Source organism: Balaenoptera acutorostrata, chromosome 7, assembly GCF_949987535.1.
Source record: "Balaenoptera acutorostrata chromosome 7, mBalAcu1.1, whole genome shotgun sequence".
Classification (NCBI taxonomy): Eukaryota; Metazoa; Chordata; class Mammalia; order Artiodactyla; family Balaenopteridae; genus Balaenoptera; species Balaenoptera acutorostrata.
In genome coordinates this window covers 35,701,986-35,722,345 of record NC_080070.1, presented here as the reverse complement: position 1 = coordinate 35,722,345, position 20,360 = coordinate 35,701,986, and positions in this window count along the sequence as shown.

Below are 20,360 nucleotides of genomic sequence, written 5' to 3'. Positions count from 1 at the left end.
GATATATGTATATGTATAGCTGATTCACTTTGTTATAAAGCAGAAACTAACACACCATTGTAAAGCAATTATACTCCAATAAAGATGTTAAAGTAAATAAATAAATAATATCACCCCTCCCCTCCACAATCATGCAAAAGATGCACATATACAGAAAAGGGGGCTTGTGTTGTAATTTTAACCCATGTAGGAAAACCCTTCACTTTTATCCTACAGAGAACTACCTGTGTGCTCCTTGCTCTCCTCTGGCAGAGAAGCAACAGATTTAGCTTAGCAACGGATAAAAACTTCACTGGCCTCCATTTAAGGCTGATCAGCTAAAAATCTTGACAAAATATGTGTACAGCTATGCAACAAAGTCAACTCTGGTCCATCCAGATCATGGAAGTTGGTTCTTTGCACCAACTTTCTCTCCTCTCTGGGGAGGGTGCTTGGTTCAATCTCTGCCCCATGGTAGGAGCGGGTATTTCTGTGACTAGGTTTCTACCAACTTTGTAAGGGGTGGGTAGGCTCTGGTTCCTTAGATTAAGGTAGTATGTGTTAATTAGGTCTCTTTTGATTGCAATTTACAGACACCCAATTCAACCAGATGAAGAAAGAGAAAATCCATTGGTTTAGGTAGCTGGGAACAATACAGCGTAGTTCACATTTTCATAGAAGAATATACAATAACGACTGGAACCTGAGACCCAACCTAACCTTGTTTCTATTAGTCTCTCATTTCTGCAGCTCTCTGCTTGGTTGCATTCTACATACAGTCTCTGTCAGTTCTGCTACTGAAAAAGAGCTCATTTGCTGCTACATCCATTTACATATTCTAGGACAGGACTGCTGGTTTTCATTATGTCGTTTTCAGGAGAAAAAAAATCAAGTACCAATTTATTATTTAATGCTCTCTGAGGGAATGGCCTATCTGGATTGATTAAATATTCTATTAAAAATAATTACATGTGTTCCACATTTGTAGAGATATATAATAACATAAAAATACATAATCCTACATCTATATGAGAAAGAATGGACCTTTATTATTTATTGAAAGTTGAGTCAAAAGATGCTGCTGAAATCCCACTCCTGGGCACATACCCAGACAAAACTATAATTCAAAAAGATACATACACTCCTATGTTCATAGCAACACTACTTATAATAGCCAAGACATGGAAACAACCTGAATGTCCATCAACAGATGAATGGAAAAAGAAGATGTGGTATATATATATACAGTGGAATATTACTCAGCCATATAAAAGAATGAAATAATGCCATTTGCATCAACATGGTTGCAACTAGAGATTATTATACTAAGTGAAGTAAGTCAGACAAAGACAAATACCATGTGATATCACTTATATGTGGAATCTAAAATATGACATGAATGAACCTATCTACAAAACAGACACAGACTCAAAGATGTAGAGACCAGACTTGTGGTTGCCAAGGGGGAGGGGGTTGGGAGGGAAGGATTGGGAGTTTGGGATTAGCAGATGCAAACTAGTATATATAGGACGGATAAACAACAAAGTCCTACTTTACAGCACAGGAAACTATACTCAATATCCTGTGATAAACCACAACGGAAAAGAATATGAAAAAGAATATATATATCTACAACTGAATCACGTTGCTGTACAACAGAAATTAACACAATATTGTAAATCAACTATACTTCAATAAAATAAAAAGATACAAAAAGGACACTGCTGAGCTTGGAGTCATTGTTCTGATCAGGAGGAGGCTGAATTCAGAATTTACTTAGAACCAAGTTCCAACAAATATTTAGAATACTGAGAGAACAAAGTTATATATTCACTTGACAAATTGAATCACCCATGAAACAAAATTGTTACTAATAAAATTTTGGGAGAAGCTCCTGGCAGCTGGAGTGAGTAGGGTTATCTTTAGAATAGCAGCTCCTTAACAAAGCGTCACCTTCCATCAGGCAAAGGAGGTAGCTGTACCTGCCCACAGAGTAAGACTCCCAGATATGTATAGTTCAGTGACCTGAGGTTAGCAGCTAAACTGAGGCTAAGTTGGTACAGATGTAATACGCTGAGGCATCTGTGAGCCCAGGCAAACTCATGTCATTTTTTCCCCAGGAAGTACAGTAGGAAAGAAGCAAGTTTCTCTGTTCACATACTCGGATTTAATGCCTTCTCTTTTGCAAGGGCAGATCTTTTCTGACTAAGCATTTATTGGCTCTTTAGGAAAAGAGAGGATTTTAAAAACTCTCTTCTGGAATTTAGGTGGGAAACAGGACCACTGCACTGTACATTGCATTATGTATATTACATTCTGTATACCTTTGCATGAATTAGAAAATGGAGCTCCATCAGGGAAAGGGGATGCTTACACTTTGCCCAGAGCAATCTAGGCTAGATCCAGCTCCCCTACTGCTTTGGCTGAGAGTCTTTGAGCAGTGCACAAACTGCTCAACCATATGTTTTCTTCTCCTACGCAAAAATTGTGACCAAGAACCACACTAATTACAATTTAGTTTCCCAAATACCATTCTTCAAGTCAATTCCACCTACTCATCAAATATTTTATAATATCATTAAGTTCTAATTACTTTCTAATTCTAATTGCTGGTTGTCTATTCTTTTTTGTTTCTTCTGGTTTAAAGTAAAAAATGTATTTTAAAGAAAGGTCTTTGACATAAAATGGGCCCCATTCTCAAAATAACTATCAAGTAACACTACTTATATAAAAAATAACAGTATAGAAAAGGACAAAGAAGAAAGGAAAATCTCTTCCCACCCCTGTCCCATCTTCTAGAAACATCCACTGCAGGACTAGACACTGGAGTTAAATAATTTGTCCAAGCTCTAACCACAGTGAGTAAGGGTTTAACTCCAATAACTTTAACTCAGAAAGTTGCTAAAACTCTACACTCCATTACTTCTTAAGCACCTTCCATCTCTTCATTTTTTTCTTTGGACTTTTTTTTAGTTATTGCCTCAGGAAAAAAACTCATCTCTCTTACTTTTATTCTCTCTTCCTTTTGCTGATTGAGAATCCCAGATGATACCGGTCAAGTCACGCAAATATAAGAATAAAGCTAATGAAATATCTTCATTAAATAAAATGAAAGTTTTACCTTTTGCAGTGAAATTAGACAATATCAGGAAGAAATGGTATCAACCTTAAAATATCTTGAATCCTCTTCAGAATCTATGACATCTTCTACTTTCTCTTATAATTAAAATTTTAATTTAATTTACTTAAGCACCAATGTTCAAGGGAAATTTCTTATTAAATTTTATTGTACCTCTTATTTTCCAAATGTATAGCAACTTTTACCTCACTTTGTATGAATGAACTTGAACACTGCTTCAGACTTCTTTCTTAAACTCAAGTAATCTTTTTAGACTACATAAAGTACATAAAGTATGGGACAGAATCATAGAAGCAGCTTTACTTCTACATAATTGATTGATTTACAGAAGGAGTTTCATTGCATTGTAATCAACATCATATGCATTTCAGGATTATATTGTACTTATTTAAATGCTTTCTCTCTATGTGCCTTCTAATGCCTTTACATATTTAATTTTCTTACTGCATTTTGAAATTCTCAAGAGCAGAACCTCTTTCTACTTGCTTCGTTTACAATATAGATAATTTTGGCTTATTTTTATACAAGTTTAATAAATTTTAATAAATTTCGTTATAGCATTAGCCATCAACGTGTAGAGCTTTTTTGTAAGACTTATTTTTAATAAAGTGACGTGACATATTAGAGATTTATTTAGGATGAATATTTAGTAAGTTTTACTAATTTTCTTCAAAAAAATTTAGTGATAAATTTTGGGGGGAAGTTGGGTGGAAGCTTCAGTCCAACTCTTAACATCCTGTTCCTGATTCAGATCATGTCTAGCCTTTGTTTTCCTGCAGCATGATTAAGAAAAGTGGGACCAAGGAAATCCTGGTCTGCAGAGCGAAGGCTCCTTCCTTGAGGTAGAATGCGCTCTATGAACCGATGTAGCTTACTTTTCCACATTCAGCTATGAAGTAGGGATGTTATTCATTGTAACTATTACGAAGTTGTTTTCAGGTTAAAGGTGGACTTAACTTCAATATAATTATGATTTTTAAGTTCTGAATTTTTTAAGGTACTTGATCATCCCCATAGTTATCACTTCTTCTCTTTTATACACTGTATTTTATGTATTTATGCATTTTTAACTTGCATAAACACTGTTACTTTAGATCTTGTATTGTTTCCTTTTTTCTTTCTTAACACTGCATTTTTAAGATCTATCCATGTTTGCTCTTTGCATTTCTAGTTCACTGCTTCTAAGCAAGGCAAAACTTTTTCCAGTTTGCATTCACCATATTTTACTTATCTACTCTGTTACTGATGAACATCTTATTCGATGCCAGCTCTGCCACCACCACTAACGTGACATGTTCTTCTAAATATCCCCTTAAGCAGTTGTGTAAGAGATCCTCCAGGGATATACCCCAGAGAGGGACTGCTGGGCTATTGGTTACACCACTCAGATTTTCACTAAGTACTTCCAGATTGCTCTTCAGAATGACTGTACTAGTTTTATTTCCATATTTTGGCTAACTCTTGGTATTACTCCACTTTCCAATTTTTACACATCTAATAAATCTGAAGTGGCACTTTAATTTGCATTTTTTCTAGTAATTAGGTTGAGCCTTTACAAACACTTCTTAGCTATTAATGTTCCCATCTGTGAATTCCTCTTCCTGTCTTTTGCTCAATTTTTTTCTATCAGGTTTCCTGTCTTTTCTTGCACTTTTGTAGGAGTTTCTTTTAGAATGGAGATATTCATCCCTAATTAATTTTTGTTTTTAAAAGGTCTTCAACCTTCTTGGTCTGTCAATCATAAGTCTATGGTAACTGATGAAAAGAAATCCCAAATTTTAGTTTAGTTCTCTCCTTGCTGAGCTTTTTGGATCTTGATTAAAAAGTCCTTTCTCATTCCAAAGTTACAAAGATTTCCACCTACAATTTCTTTTATTCTCTTTACACTTCCACTAATTTTTCATATGAAAACATTATTTTATTGAACTTGAGCAGACGTGACAATCTTTCCTCAGAGTGAGTGGTCTGAACACCTCCATGATGGGGTAAACCAAGTTCTGTCCTTGGGTAAAAAGCCCATCCTGGAGTGAACCATTTTTCTTATTTAACTTGAATTTAGACTTTAAGAAACGGAAATGTGAGGGAGATCTTTAAAAATATCTGCTCTTTCTTAACATAGGCAAGAAAACAATTGTGAAAAGAGTTCATAATTCTTGATCTGATTTTGTGCCAGGAGCCAGGAGAGAAAAGACGGTCTTTAGTGCAATCAAACAGGTAGCCTCAGAGAGAAGTTCTTAAGGTAAATGTTTGTATTTGCCTGGATTAGAGGAACCCCATTACGGAGCAACAGTTTAAGTAGGTTGCCTGTTGTGTGAAGAGCATTATAGTTTTCAAACATTTTCCATTCCTTCCTAGCCGCTTTTCATTTTGTGCCTTTCAAACAGTAAAACAAGCAAATATTTCAGAGTTGTTGCAGTATTCAAGTTGTGGCTTCACAGAAACTCCAAGCATATATTTTTGCCCTACATTTTGATTTTTTGTGCATTTGTTGTCTCTTCTGGTTCTTAAATTAACCTAATTTATAAATGGAGTCCTATTTGTCCCTACTTATTTTTTATTGCCTGAAATTTGTGTCAAAAAACTCAGAGGATATGGCCCCAGAGGAAACAACCTATTTCCCAATTTTAGATGTTAATTCGCTACTAAATTTCTTGGATTCTTACTTATTTATTTTATTTTCTGGATCCTACAACTCACCTTGGAAGTGAGGTCTGGGAAGAGTGTCTCCTGGGAGTACGAGCCCACGCCCTGGAGAAAATATATACATGCATGGAAAATTTCCACAGCTCATCTGACCTTTGTCTTCTGGGGAGAAGTGGCACCTGCCACTCCCGATAGAGCCAGAACCCAGGGAGCAGAGCCCAGAAGAGGGATAGGGGTGCTGACACAGCGACCTCCCGAGCCAGCTGTGCGGTCACCCCTTATCTTCCAGCTGTGAGGAAGAAGCTCTGTAGCAGCTGCTTGGCACTGAGTGCTGTGTCCAGACTGGCTCGGGCAGGTGGCCTCTTTACTTTGCTCTGTTTTTCTTTCTCCTTCTGTAAGCACAGATGTGTGCTCAGATGTGAGACAGCTGCTCAAAGGACATCTCCGAATGAAAAGCAACTTTTATTCAGTCATTAGAGTCAGTTCCTCAGATTTCATTAGTCTAGTAAATATTTATGGCATCACTCAAAAAAATCCTTTTGTTACTAACCTGGGTATTTTCTCAATAAGGTTACTGTGAACAAGACTTTAAACAAAATTAATATCTTAAAACTATTCTTATGTTTAAATATACATTTTTAATCATCTCCCTCCTGCCAGGGCTGGCCCTATAACTAATTTGTATTATTTAAGGGGTGTAGAAAGGCCATTCTGTTCATAAATATTTCACCAGCTTGTTATGAAACCTGAAATTCCTTCCAGAGGCACTCCTTTAGTTAAGGTGTGCTTAACAAAATTCACATGCATGGATTTTCTTACCACTTAGTTATCTTATCTCAACCCTATAATGGGAAAGCATCGTGCTGTGAGCTAAGGGGGCAGGAGGCATGGGTTAAGTAAGGTTCCTGCCTTTGAGATGCTTACTGTCCGGACAGGAAAGCACATATACTGAAGATAAAATAACAAGAGAAGGGAGCATCTCTGTAGATCATTGCATCTATTTGTGTAAATCATTGCAGCTGTGTAAATCATCACATCTATAGGAGTTTAGAAAAATCTCCCAGGGCTGGTCCTCAGAGAAGGGTTTTTGAATGCCTAGGCGCTGGAGCCTGACCCTGATGGAAGGTAGGGCTTGGATAAAGAGAGAGAAGATAAAGGATATTCTAGGCAAGGAACAAAGGAAGAGGTACAAAAGTTAATAATATGCCCTGGAAACAGAGGACAGACCAGGGTGACTGGAACGGATGAGTTCACGTAAGAGGTTCCCGACAGGGAGAGTATGCTGCTGAAGACTGTGTAACAGGGTCAGATAAGTGGACATTTCTCATCGTCTATTTTCGCTCTGACCTATGAAAGCCTGACTTTTTTAAAATACATGTAAATCAAAGAGAATCATTCTATTTATTATTTGAGCCACAGAAAGAATTAACAAAGCTGCGTATGGATGACAACCAGGGCTGCTCCAAGCAAAACTGTGAACACGTCAATCTGTCCTCGATTCCCTGCTACCCTCTTTTTCTAGGAACCTAATTTATTTCTCTATCTGCTGACTCTTCCACTGGAGATGGTCTGTCTGAATGCCTTTGGGGTTAGCCCACTGTTTGTCCATCCACAGGGTTTTTAGCAGAGAAATTTTGGGAAAAATAAGCCCACTCCCCCATGCATCCCTGCGGTCACTGGGTTCTCTTAAATTTAAACCCTTTACTGTGACTCTGGTACCTTCGTCCCAGACTGCTCTGTGCTTCACCTTGCCTGACCTGTATTCTACCGCAGGCATCTCCCTGAACATTCACTATGCCACTTGAACCCTCAGTTACTCCTGTACTCTCAAATCCCTCATGTAAATTTTCCTTTCCTTCCTGGTCTTACTAGAGACCTAGAAATCTCTACAGCTACAGTTTCCATAGCTGCTCATTATACAGAGGTTACTCATCCCTCATACCCCACGTACTTTAGGGTGGGGTAAGCGCCCTTCTCCCTTCCCAATGCCCTTTTTATGTCATTTTTTCCAGTCAAATAAAAACCCTCAGTCCTTTGAAGCTCTTTATTTCCTTCTACCAACTTATAGACTACCAGTCAGCCAGGTGTTTAGACCTGATTTACTAGTTTCCCTTCTAATCCAAGTCTTTCCATCATCCACAATGGCTCTGTTGTTCACTTGGATGTTTTAACCCAACATTTTAGCTCATTTTCTCTATGTCTTTCTTCCAGTGGCCTTTATCCCCAGTTTTAGGTACCCAATCCTATGCCCGCACTCTGGACATTGGAATCATTTGTAAGCGTTCCTTTTCTGGAAGAATACCTTGAAACCTTCCCCCTATCATTACAACTTCCTGTCTTCCTTAACTCTTCATCCAATTACTAGCACTCTTCACAACCTTCACTCTCTTAGGGAGATCCAGTCTTTTCTCTGTTCTACTGGTTTTCCATATATCAGCCTACACTTCTCTTTCCTTTCTTCCTATCCCGGTTGGATGCCAGAGTCCATTATTTTAACCACACTGTTGTCTATATGCTCAGAACCCTTAACCCATTGTCCTCTGGTCTCATCCACCAGGTAAAATTCCAATGCTGGATCAATCCAACTATGTGCTTTCTTCATAAAGCACATCAATTGATGAAGTGTTGGAAAGTTGCTCTCAAATTATGGCTCCATCACTCTTTTCCTCATTGGGAGAATTCTCTGAAGAGTTGCCTGTACTCACCCTATGCCATATTCACTTCCCCATCCACTCACTTTACGCTCTCCCTTTCACTCCTACCACAGTGTGAATCTGCCCTGTTGCAAAGATGAAATTGTTGATCCCAAAAGACATTCCTGAGCCCTCACCTTCCTGGTCTTCTCTGCAGCATTGACATTTCTGCCTTCTCCCACTTTTCTGACATAGTGCCCTCCTGTACTGAGATTCCCCTCATAAGAGATTCACCATTGGATGTGGGACCCCTTCAACTCGTCAACAAAATCCTCACCCATACATCCACGCTCAAGCTTCCTTCCTCCCTCCTGTTGTAAAAGAAGAGGTGTTTCCTTCCTGCCTGAGGCGAATCCTGCCTTCTACAGGTCTGAATCCACTCAGCCAGAAACCCAGGCATCTTCCTTGACTGCTCCTCTCTTACCCTTGACATTGTGGGGCATCATGTCCCACTGAGTCTGTCCCCCCATCTCTTGATGGTCCTCATCCCCACTGTGAATGCTCTGAGTCAGTTTACCATTATCACATCCATATTGCTATTCTAGCACCCTCCACAGAGGCCAATGTATTGCTGAGCTAACTGAAGATTTAGCTTTAGGGTTCTATACTTCCACAGGCCTTTGCAAATGGCCTCATCTTAGAATGCTGTAGTCTTTGTCTTATAGAGAAGCTACAAAAGGCCTCAGCTTCAGTACTTACCACACTTGGATCTGACCCCCAGGCCCTACATGCTTTGTCATCTCTGCTATTGCTCTGGACCAACCCATTGCCCACACTGCCGATAGTGTGATTTTTTTGCAAATGAAAATCATATCAGGCCACCCTTTTGCTTAAAAACCCTTCAACAGTTTCCTATTGCTTTTAGGTTTCAGGGAAAAATTCCTAAAAATAGCTTTCAGGTCCATTGTGACCTGACCTCTACTTTTCTCTCTGGTGACACCTTTCATGACACATTTTACACGTTTTGGGGGCATTTTTACATCTACAGTGAGGTAAGCAGGACAAGTTCTGTCTTTGTTTAAAGATGAGGAAAATAAAGCTCAGAGAGGATAAACAATCTTCCCAAGTCTATGGAACAAATGACATACGTCGCTGAGATTTGGGCTGAGTTCTTAAGATTCCATCTGCAATTTATTTTTCCGTTATAACATATACAGATGTGCTCATTCTGGGACTTGGCTAAAAACAGTGAAGTCTTTGTAATTTTGGGTTCACTTATTAGTTGATAAGATTTTCACAATTTGAGTTATATGTAAACAAAATTTATTATTGAATGTGAAAAACTAATCTTCTAATTATTATATTTTAGTTACTACAGTAATCTAAATTTTCATATTAAGTCTTTTCAGGCTGGCATATTTTAGGGCATGTGTTTCCCAAAGAGATGCATTTATAAAGGGGATTGTTCAGCCGGGATGCTTTCAGTTCTGTGTGAGGCCACCCTAATTTCAGAACACTGTACTGACCAAGACGGTCTAAAGCTTGCCTGAACTTTTGCCATGTTTCTGCCTGATAATGGCCCCTGACTGCTCTTTTCTTTTACTTAAAAATATTGCAGTTGTAAATTCTTTTCTCTGCCCCTACGAGATGTCAATCTGCTCCCCAAATATAATAATGTCATAATCTTGAATAAAGTCTTTCTCGCCATTTTTAACAAGTGTTCCGTATAGTTTTTCTTTTATAGTGTTCACTTTTAACAGCACTTATAAAAATATGGAAAAATATATCTGCAAATAGAACACAGATACTGATCTTGGACCATTTCATTTAAGTTCACGTGCCAATACGATTTTATCCTACTTGCACACAGAAACAAAATTAATGAGTAATACTCAAAGATCATATACAATATTCCAAAGCTCACTGATTTGTTTAGAACCCCTCCTATAAATGGGTTCTGACATAGCACATCACTTTGTTCATGCACCTCTTTACCTTCTGCCGAGCATAGATTATTGTCTTGGTGACGTTTTCCTTAGTGTAAGAACAGACAGCATTATTTTCCTTGCTGATAATGCCTTGAGTTATTTTATGACATGGTTTCATTTGTCTCCATAAAAGCAGGAGAATATTGATAAGGCTGGAACATAAGAAGAGGCCGTTCAGCCCACCAGGCTCTTTTCCTTTTAATGCACCCTGGAGAACATTTAATTGCTTCTTGAATGACCCCCAAGGTCTTCCTAGAATGAGCTTGTTGTCTTCTTTGTGGAGGAGACCATCCCCATTTCATTCGAATTCATTGTGACTTAATTATAGGATACATATAATAAATTGGAGGCAATCAGTAATCCTTAATCAAACAGGGTAAATTTGTTTCACATGCAAGACACAATGGGCCCTTGTGAAATAGACGGCACATTTTCATTTACTGAAAGATACCCAGATTAATTAACTCACCTGATAGCTGTGGTTCCAATTTCCCAATTGCAACTCGAGTCTAACGCTTGCCCTTCTTTCTTCTCTCTCTTGTTATCATTCCATAAAACTGCTCTTAATAGACTTTCAGATTCAGAGATTATTTATCATTTCTCTCCACAGATTTTTTTTTTGTTATATAAAATAAAGCCTATGTTTATCTATGAATAACACTTAGTATATGTGTATATGTATGTGTGTACATGTATGTATATATGCGCACACACACACATACACATGCATGCAAATACACATTAGCTGGAGAAGACACTGGACTTTATTCTGTTATGGCATTTCTTTAGTTACAGCTCTATTAGGAATCTGAGTTCAATGGGTCTATATCCAGAATGTTACAGTGATTTCCGCAAGCTTCCAGCAGAGCCTAATCACTCTCTAGAGCAGAGCTTTTAGCTGTTTGGTTTCTGGTGGCTGTTTTCCCTGAAAATTACTGTAAGAGATTTAATTGATTTATATTCATTTATCTTGCAAAAAGTTGAGGTTTTTATTAGACTTAAGTGTCTGTTTAGTGCCTCTCATTGTGTATCCTGATTACTTTTGGTGACTCAGTGTAACATTTAATAACTATTAGTTTTCTTTTGAAGAGTTCTTAACCAGGAAACAAGAGTTCTTACAACTACATAGATAATTAACTTGAAGCTTGTCTGTCTCCTGAGAGACATCAAATATGTAAATGAGGAAGTTAAGCCTTAACCAGACATGGTAAGGAAATCACTAAAAGTTTTATCACATGAAAGCTAAAATCCACAGTTAAAAAAATATCAATATGCTTTGAAGAGCTAATATATGCTTCTTGCTTAGGATTTGTGAAAGTTACGGGCTTTAAATTCTTTTTCAAAGCTGCAGGAGCTAATCAGATCTATTAACAAAAAACCAAAGCAGTTAATAAGGAAACAAGGGCAGGAACCACATTTAAATGCCTCACAATGCCTGTCGAATTATTGGAGCTCAACATTGAATAAACTTGTACCAAATTTTTCTCTTCTATTTTATAAAATCCTCATTTGCAATATCTAACACTGTTTCACTCTTATAATGATAATGCCTCTCAGAGCAAACCAATACATATCTTTAGTCTGTTCTTATTACTGAAGACTTAAAAAAGAAGGAAGAACAATTCACATTTGATGTTTTAAACTGATTAACCAATCTTCTTCATTTTTCTATACATGCCTGTACTATATAATGTCTCAAAGAAAATATGGAGGAAAAGACCTTTTAAATTTCTGTGCTGATTTTTAATCTGAAGAGAAAACATTCTATCATTACAAAAACTTTCAGCGACTTGGATAATGTATTTTTTGTTATAATTGGTGGATTATGTTTTCTTGAGACACAGTTGGAACTAATGAATGGAATGAGTGAAATTGAGAAACTATTCGTAAATTCACAAGAGAATGATTTTCTTGAAAACTGAATAGGTTTTTTTGATTTTGGGGGAAAAGGCAAATCGTTTGAAGCTTTTAAAGACATTTACTTGGCTCTCAGTGGGTCCTGCACTTTCACTGGAATGTGCTTCTAATTCTTTCTTCAAATCTTCAGTTGTGAGTGCAGATTGCATACTGGATAGTTAGAGCTATAGGAATGACATCTAACCTGGGTACAGACCTTTCCCTAACTCACACCTGACTGGATGTTCCTGTGGTTGATGCAGTGGCATGTGTCTCGCTGGAGCAGGTATCTGCTTACATTCACACAGGGCCACTGCTGCTGTGGCATTTCCCTCTGCAAGTCTGGGCCACGTCACCAGGCTTCACCTTGGGCTAGAATAAGGATTAGTATAGAATGTGAATGATTTCCTTAAGGAAATTGTCTGACTCTTATGTAAACACATTAAAATAGCACCTGGTCAGGAATAAAGGGTATTTGTATGCTTGATCAATTCTCTTCAGCCAGAATTTAGTGAGTGCTTCCCATATCAACGGAGGTGAATCTGATCCAGGGTAAAATGTCCAAGTGAGGAAAGGCAGCATTGAGAAAAGGCCACAATCATGTTTTCTTTAAGATGTGAAAGCCGGATTCACCTCCTTTTTACCCATCACACTGGTTTGCTACAATGCAAGCATGTGTTTCCCTACATCTTAATGTTTCTCCACTTTCCAAGGGATATTACCAGGATTCTAATCATAATATCAATACAAATTTTAATGGCAATTAGTTTGTTTCTTTAAGCTTGTTTCAAGGGTCTCATAAGTACCATGTCCTGAAGAGCTCTGAGTGGCCCCAGGCCTTGGAAGGGTTATCACTGCCATGCACACTCTAAAGCACTGCAGAGGGTGTGAGATGTTTCTCAGCTCACAGGAAGTTTACAGCCTCACAGGGGAGATCAAGTTCAAATGATTCATATTTACCAGCTTGTGTGGCATGTATTTAGTTTCCTCTTCCAACCTCTCCTCAACATCTTTTAGATTTCAAATTTTCATAAAAACAACATTGTGCATTGATATTGTACTTGCCTGTTCATAAAGCTTTGTCATGTTCATAATCTCACTTGATCCTTTTATAGCACAACTATCTCACTGGCTACTTATTCTTTTGCCTCATTAGCAGAAGTTAATTTCTAAACCCATTAAACGCATCCCCTAGAAGTAAGATGAACAAAGCTCATACTAAAAACAACAAAAACACCATGCTTTTGTAGACAAAAAGAGGACTGCTTCTGTCCTGGAGTGGCCGTTGTGTGATTATTGCATTTTGACTACGTGAGTTGATCTAAGAAAGCTTTGATCGTCCACTCATAAGTTGATTTGTAAAGAACTAGACCCTTTATTTTAATTCTTACTTCTTTGCATTTCACTTTTCAGGGCCATTCTAGAAAATGCATCATGGAGTGGCTTACTCCCTCTGAAGGAGAAAAAAAATCAAATGAATAAAATAAAGATTTGCCAGGCTTACTGCTTAATTCATTCCTTAAAACATTCCTTCCATATTAATGATTTCAAATTTTGCTACAAATATTTCTAATTAAAACTAAACAAGGGATCATTTTAGGGATAGAAAAAGAAGTTTATGGTTCAACATTTGGTCTTTTAAAAAGGTAATTTGTTTCCCTTTACAGGAAAGATTTCAAAGCTTTGAATTATTAGAACACTTGGCTTTTGGGAATATAGTAAGAGGATTATTTTTGGTTAAATTACTGGGACCATCCTTAATAATTCATAACAGCTACATCATTCATGATTTAAGATTGCTTTAATTAGAGAGAATTTTATCTATCTTACTTTTTAGTTTGAGCACATACTACTGGGTCACAGTTTTCTCTTTGACACTATTGACATCATAACCAGCTTTTCATGTGTCAGATACATAACTCTTATTTCTATTTAGATTTATGATGTTTAGAAAAAACACATAATGCAAACATATAAAATCTAAAAGAAGGCAATAGAAATGAAAACAAAAATAAACAAATGTGACCTAATCAAACTTACAAGCTTTTGCACATTAAAGGAAACCATAAACAAAATGAAAAGACAACATATCCAATGGCAGAAAATATATGCAAACAATGCAACCAACAAGGGCTTAATTTCCAAAATATACAAACAGCTCATGCAACTCAACAACAAAAAAACAAACAACCCAATTGAAAAATAGGCAGAAGATCTAAATAGACATTTCTCCAAAGAAGACATACAGGTGGCCCACAGGCACAGGAAAAGATGCTCAACATTGCTAATTATTAGAGAAATCCAAATCAAAACTACAATGAGATACCACCTCACAACAGTCAGAATGGACATCATTAAAAAGTCTACAAATAACAAATGCTGGAGAGGGTGTGAAGAAAAGAAAACCCTCCTACACTATCGGTGGGAATGTAAATTGGTGCAGCCACTATGGAGAACAGTATGGGAGTTCCTTAAAAAACTAAAAATAGAACTACCATATGATCCAGCAATCCCACTCCTGGGCATATATCTGGAGAAATCCATAATTAGAAAAGACACATGCACCCCAATGTTCATTGCAGCACTATTTACAATAGCCAAGACATGGAAGCAACCTAAATGTCCATAGACAGATGGATAGATAAAGAAGATGTGGTACATGTTTACAATGGAATACTACTCAGCCATAAAAAAGAACAAAATAATGCCATTTGCAGCAACATGTTGCAACTAGAGATTATCATACTAAGTGAAGTAAGTCAGAAAGACAAATACAGTATGATATCACATATATGTGGAATCTAAAATAGGGCACAAAAGAACCTACTACAAAACAGAAACAGACTCACAGACATAGAGAACAGACTGGTGGTTGCCAAGGGGGAGGGAGGGTGGGGGAGAGATAGGGAGTCTGGGGTTAGTAGATGCAAACTATTATATACAGAATGGATAAACAACAAGGTCCTACTGTATAGCACAGGGAACTATATTCAATATCCTGGGATAAACCATAATATAAAAGAATATAAAAAAATGTATATATGTGTATAACTGAGTCACTTTGCTATACAGCAGAAACTAACACAACATTGTAAATCAACTACACTTCAATAAAAAATAAAATAAAATATAAAAATGGTATTTTTTCCTGAAATCCACAGAAATGCATCAATTCTAGAATATTGGGGGTGTTGTAATTTAGGTTTTATTTGGCTATCTAAAGAAGAATGTGCTTTGCAACTATTCTCTTTAATTAAAGAGACACAGAAAATCATCGATTTGGGAAGAGATATATTTTAGAATATTTCCAGGAAATTTTTAATTTGTAGCTCTTCAGTGAATTGTTTACAATTGCTAGACATAAGGCTAATTAGGCAATAAGTACTAACTCCATCCTTAAGAAAAATTATAGCTGTCATTGGCTATCCTCAGTCTCTTCCCTTGTATTTCTTGCTCAGGATAATCATCTGCAAAGGTATTTGTATTTTGATAAATGGACAAATGAAATATATTTTCCAACTCCTTTTAACATGACCAAGTCAATTGTGAAAAAGGTGAATATAACTATTCACGTGGTTGTAAATGATTTTATGATAGAGAACAATAAAGTGCTACAGGTTTCAAATGTTAAATAGATTGCAAAAATTTTAAATGCAACCAAACATATTTGGCAAACATTTATTTATTGTTGTAGTAACCAAATTAACTATCAGGGAACACACTTGTTTCAGGATTCTAAAAATGGAATAAGGCAAACAGGAACTTAGTAATCAAGTATTGAACACACACTGTTTTGGCTACAAAGAGCCAAGGCAACACTGCAATGGATGTCGTCCTGTTTTGTAGGGTTGGGTTCTCATGGATGTCTTCTATACACACTCAATGTTGTGCATTAGTCAAACAGTATTTTTTTTAATGCATTATGATTTTAACTGGGGATTTGTTTAATAATTTTGGTTTTAGAGCTTGTTTTGTGTACAAACATACTATCTTGGATTTAATTTTTTCTGACACCATGCCCACTGCACAGTAGGAAAAAAAGTGTAATTGTAGTTTCGTCCTTTATAGCACAGGACAAATAAATGTCAAAATCAAATGGTGGTGTCCCCCAAGGGAACACACACTTCAGTGATGAAATATTCTTCCTTACTTCCCAGTGCTATTCCTCTGAACAGGTGAAGCTGCCTCAGGACCTAATCAAATGCTGTTAATTTGCATATAATAAAAACCCTGCCACGAGATTTTAGAATGTTCTGAGAAAAAGTGCATAATGTCTCTAAGATGGTAAATTAGGAAGATATGTATACATCTGCTCTGAATCTACAGTTTATAAATACTCAGAATAGTTTGACTGGACTGAATCTGATATGAGCATCTACTTATGTTGATGATGGGTTAATTGTCAGTTTAATTCTCTGCCTAATAAAGATCCTTGGAAGTGGCTCACTGCTAATTCTTGTGTTCCTTGAAAATACTGTGATATTGATAAAATGTCAGACTCCTTCTTGGGAATGATGATAACAATCAACTTTGCAAAGCAATCATTAAGGCAGCTTTAAAAGACAGCTATAGGAGCAAATGGTTTTCCTGGGAATTACTTGCACTTACATTATAATAGCACTTTTGTTTTTCAAAAAGAACAATTCACATAGTAAATACAGGATTTTCTCACCAGACTCATCTCCTCCCCAGATTATTTTAAAGAATGTATTTTTCAGGCATATAAATTATTTTTGGAGTAAATTCTTTGAACTTTAGGACCCTGGTTATTTTGATAATTTCTGCAAATTTATCAGGGGGTTTAAAAAAACTCATTTTGCAATATTCTTCTTGAATCTACAGAGTGAAACTGAACCTTTTTTTCATTACAGTTAACATCAAATTCACAAATAAGAAGTATTAAATACTGCTCCCTAATCCTGACATTATACACAGAATTTTGAAAAATGTCTTCTAGAAATTGTAGAAGCTACCTAGACATTTGAAATACTCTGTTCTATATATATATTTTTTTACATGATGAAAAAGCTAAACCCCCTTTCTATGAAACTGAAATATTCAACTAGTAAAGGAATATACCCGAATTCTGAGGTAATCTCGTTATTCAGTATTTTAGAGATACTAATTATCATCGCATTTGGCATGGGCACAGTAAATATTATTTGATTTTATGCAGTCACATAAGTATTATTGTTTTTAAGGACACAATAAATTACAGAGAATGATTTGCTGTTCGAAGGCCATATGGTAAGAAGGAAGAAGGCTTAACTGAAACACAAGGAGTTGAGGTTAGCCAGAAATTTCCTGTCTAGGTTAAAATTAGCGAAGTTACTCAGGGTCATTTTGGAATTTCTTAAACTGAAATTTTTGAAAGTACAATTGGTTCTCCTTTGCCAATGACACGCTATCTGGAGGGAGAAGAACGGACTAATATTTAACAGTGTGTCAGGGGACTTTCAAGCAAGAAATTTCATGTTACAGGAACTCAGTGTTCTGGAGCTCAAGTTATATCTTCTGTAAAGTAATAATTATGTAGACTAAGATGTTGTGTGAAAGCAAAAATAACAATTATGACAAGAAGAAGAAAGATTTGTCTCTCACCCAATAGCAAGTTTATAAGGACTGTTGGACTATTTTCATTGAATGCCATCATTTGATCACTCTTCTTTAGTCAAAAGAAAAAGAATGCATGGATCTGGGGAATGAAGCCACTGTCTTTGACTGTAACATAGAGAGAAAGTAGAGAGAGAAAGGAGTGAAATATGCTGGGGGATTTTAATTCTTAAATTATAGGATTGGCTGGCAAAGACTTATGCTCTGGGGCCTGATGGTCCCCCAGAGCAGACTAGAGTCTCTATTGGGTAGAGATGATGTCCAATTCAACTTTTTGCTCCCAAAGCCTGCACAAGGCCTGTAGTATATCAGTCCTTTCATCAACACTTGTGGATGAATGAACAAAGTAAACATCAATTGGTCAGGGTTCCTGATCTTTCGGAGGCTGAGTGCCCTCTTTCAAGGATAGAAGTTGTAGTTTTATTTATTAAGCTACAGAAAGAACTTGGTGTACACATGGATTTAAGGATTTCTTATCATGATCCTACAGCCATCCAATCTCCTGGATGGAAAGTCCTCTCAGGTGGTCAGAAGCCAGATGGTTTTTCTGTGGTTGCCATCTTCCTTTCATCCTGGAACACTGGCAGGTGTTGTACTGCTGATATAGAGAGGAAGGGGCGTTCAGAAGGGACTGATCTCTTTTTTCTCCTTTCTCCAAATGAAATGATGGAGCGTACCTGCTGACAGTACTGGCTTCCCATCAGGATGTGGTTATCTAGTGTCTTGATGACCTTCCTTCTCCCTGAGGCTAAAAGTAGGCAGTCTCTTGTTCTATGCATCTTGACATGAAGGAAAAGTTTGGAATTCATGGAAGTGCTATTACATAGAGACCAAAAGTTAACAGACTCATTTATTTTAAGCTCTTTTTAATAAATCTAACTTCGAGTTTAGGCTTTTCTCCCTGCTTCATTATTTTCAATCCTTTCTGTCTTCCTCTCTTTCTCATCCCATTTCTACTGTTATCCAGGTTGAAGTAATTTTTTCATATGATTTAATCTTCTTAAAATATTATTTTACATTTATCTTGACTAATAGAATTCCATGAAAAACCTAGTGAGATGTATACAACTTATTCTGCTGAAATGTTGCCTTTATCTACTATAAACATTTTTGAGTATATTCTTTTGAAATTGGATTTGACATATCTGAGATGTCTACATTTGAAAGCCACTACCTGGCTTTGATTATTTTCCTGATGCTTCCATAGTTTCCACCCTTGTTTAAGCTTTTATTTTTATTCTATAGGTTTATTATTTATTTTCTTCCTCTTTTTGATGGAATTGTCTCAAAATTCATGAGGAAAATTTTCTTGGATATTATCAAGGGTTTCAGCTTTTTCCTATTCATGAAAGGTTCTGCCCTTTTTAGAATAACTTAAAATTCTTGACAACTTTAAAATCCATGGTTTTACAATTATTCCTGAGTATATTTTCTCCTTGACACTTCTCTCCATATGGAGGAAAAGTAGGGCAGTAATAAATGATGAGAAAGCTTAACTGCAAACATGCAAGGTTTTATTTATTTATTTATTTATGTAATTTATTTTATTTATTGGTGTCTGAGGCTTATTATATTTTCTAAACTAACATTTTTGACCAATGCATCTTTTATTTCATCAGTCGATGAATCAATTATCTCTTTAAAATGCCTAAACCCTTTTCCCTAATCTACTCCTTTAAATGTCATATTCTTTTCCTAGAGATAAAATGTCTGTATTTCATAGTGTTTATACCAAATTAGTCAGGACTCAGTTAACAATGCTCAGTATATATATCCAACCAACGGTGGCTTTACTACACTGCTATTTATTTGGCATTATCTAAACTCTTGAGACAAGTTTCCTTGTGATAAGAACTGAAAAATGTGTTCTTAAATGTTTCCATATACATTACCAATGCTTTTCATGACAAGGACTACTCTTAAAGGGAAAAAACTCAAGAGTTTATATTAGACAGTAGTTACAACTTCCGTTTGAATTATTTGAAAAAAAACACATGGTGACAAAGTGGCTTTAATTCAATGATACTTCTCACTTTATTATCACAACAGCATTTACATATGTTTGAAAAATGTTAGTACGTAACAATATTTATATACATGTGTTTATGTATGCGTGTACATATATATGTATATGTACATACATATGTACATGCATGTATATATGTATATACATATATACAGACACACACGCATAGTGGATCCTTAAACAACATGGGTTTGAACTACGTGGGTCCACTTATAAGTGGATTTTTTTTTTTTTCAATAAATGCTGCAGTGCTACACCATCCTGTTGGTTGAATTGGTGGATGAAGAACAGTGGGTATGGAGGACGAACTGTAAAGTTAGAGGTGGATTTTTGCCTGCGCAATAGCTGGGCACCCCTAACTCCCACATTGTTCAAGGGTCAACTGCACATATACACACACACATGCACACACACACACTATTACTTTGTTATGCTATCTATGG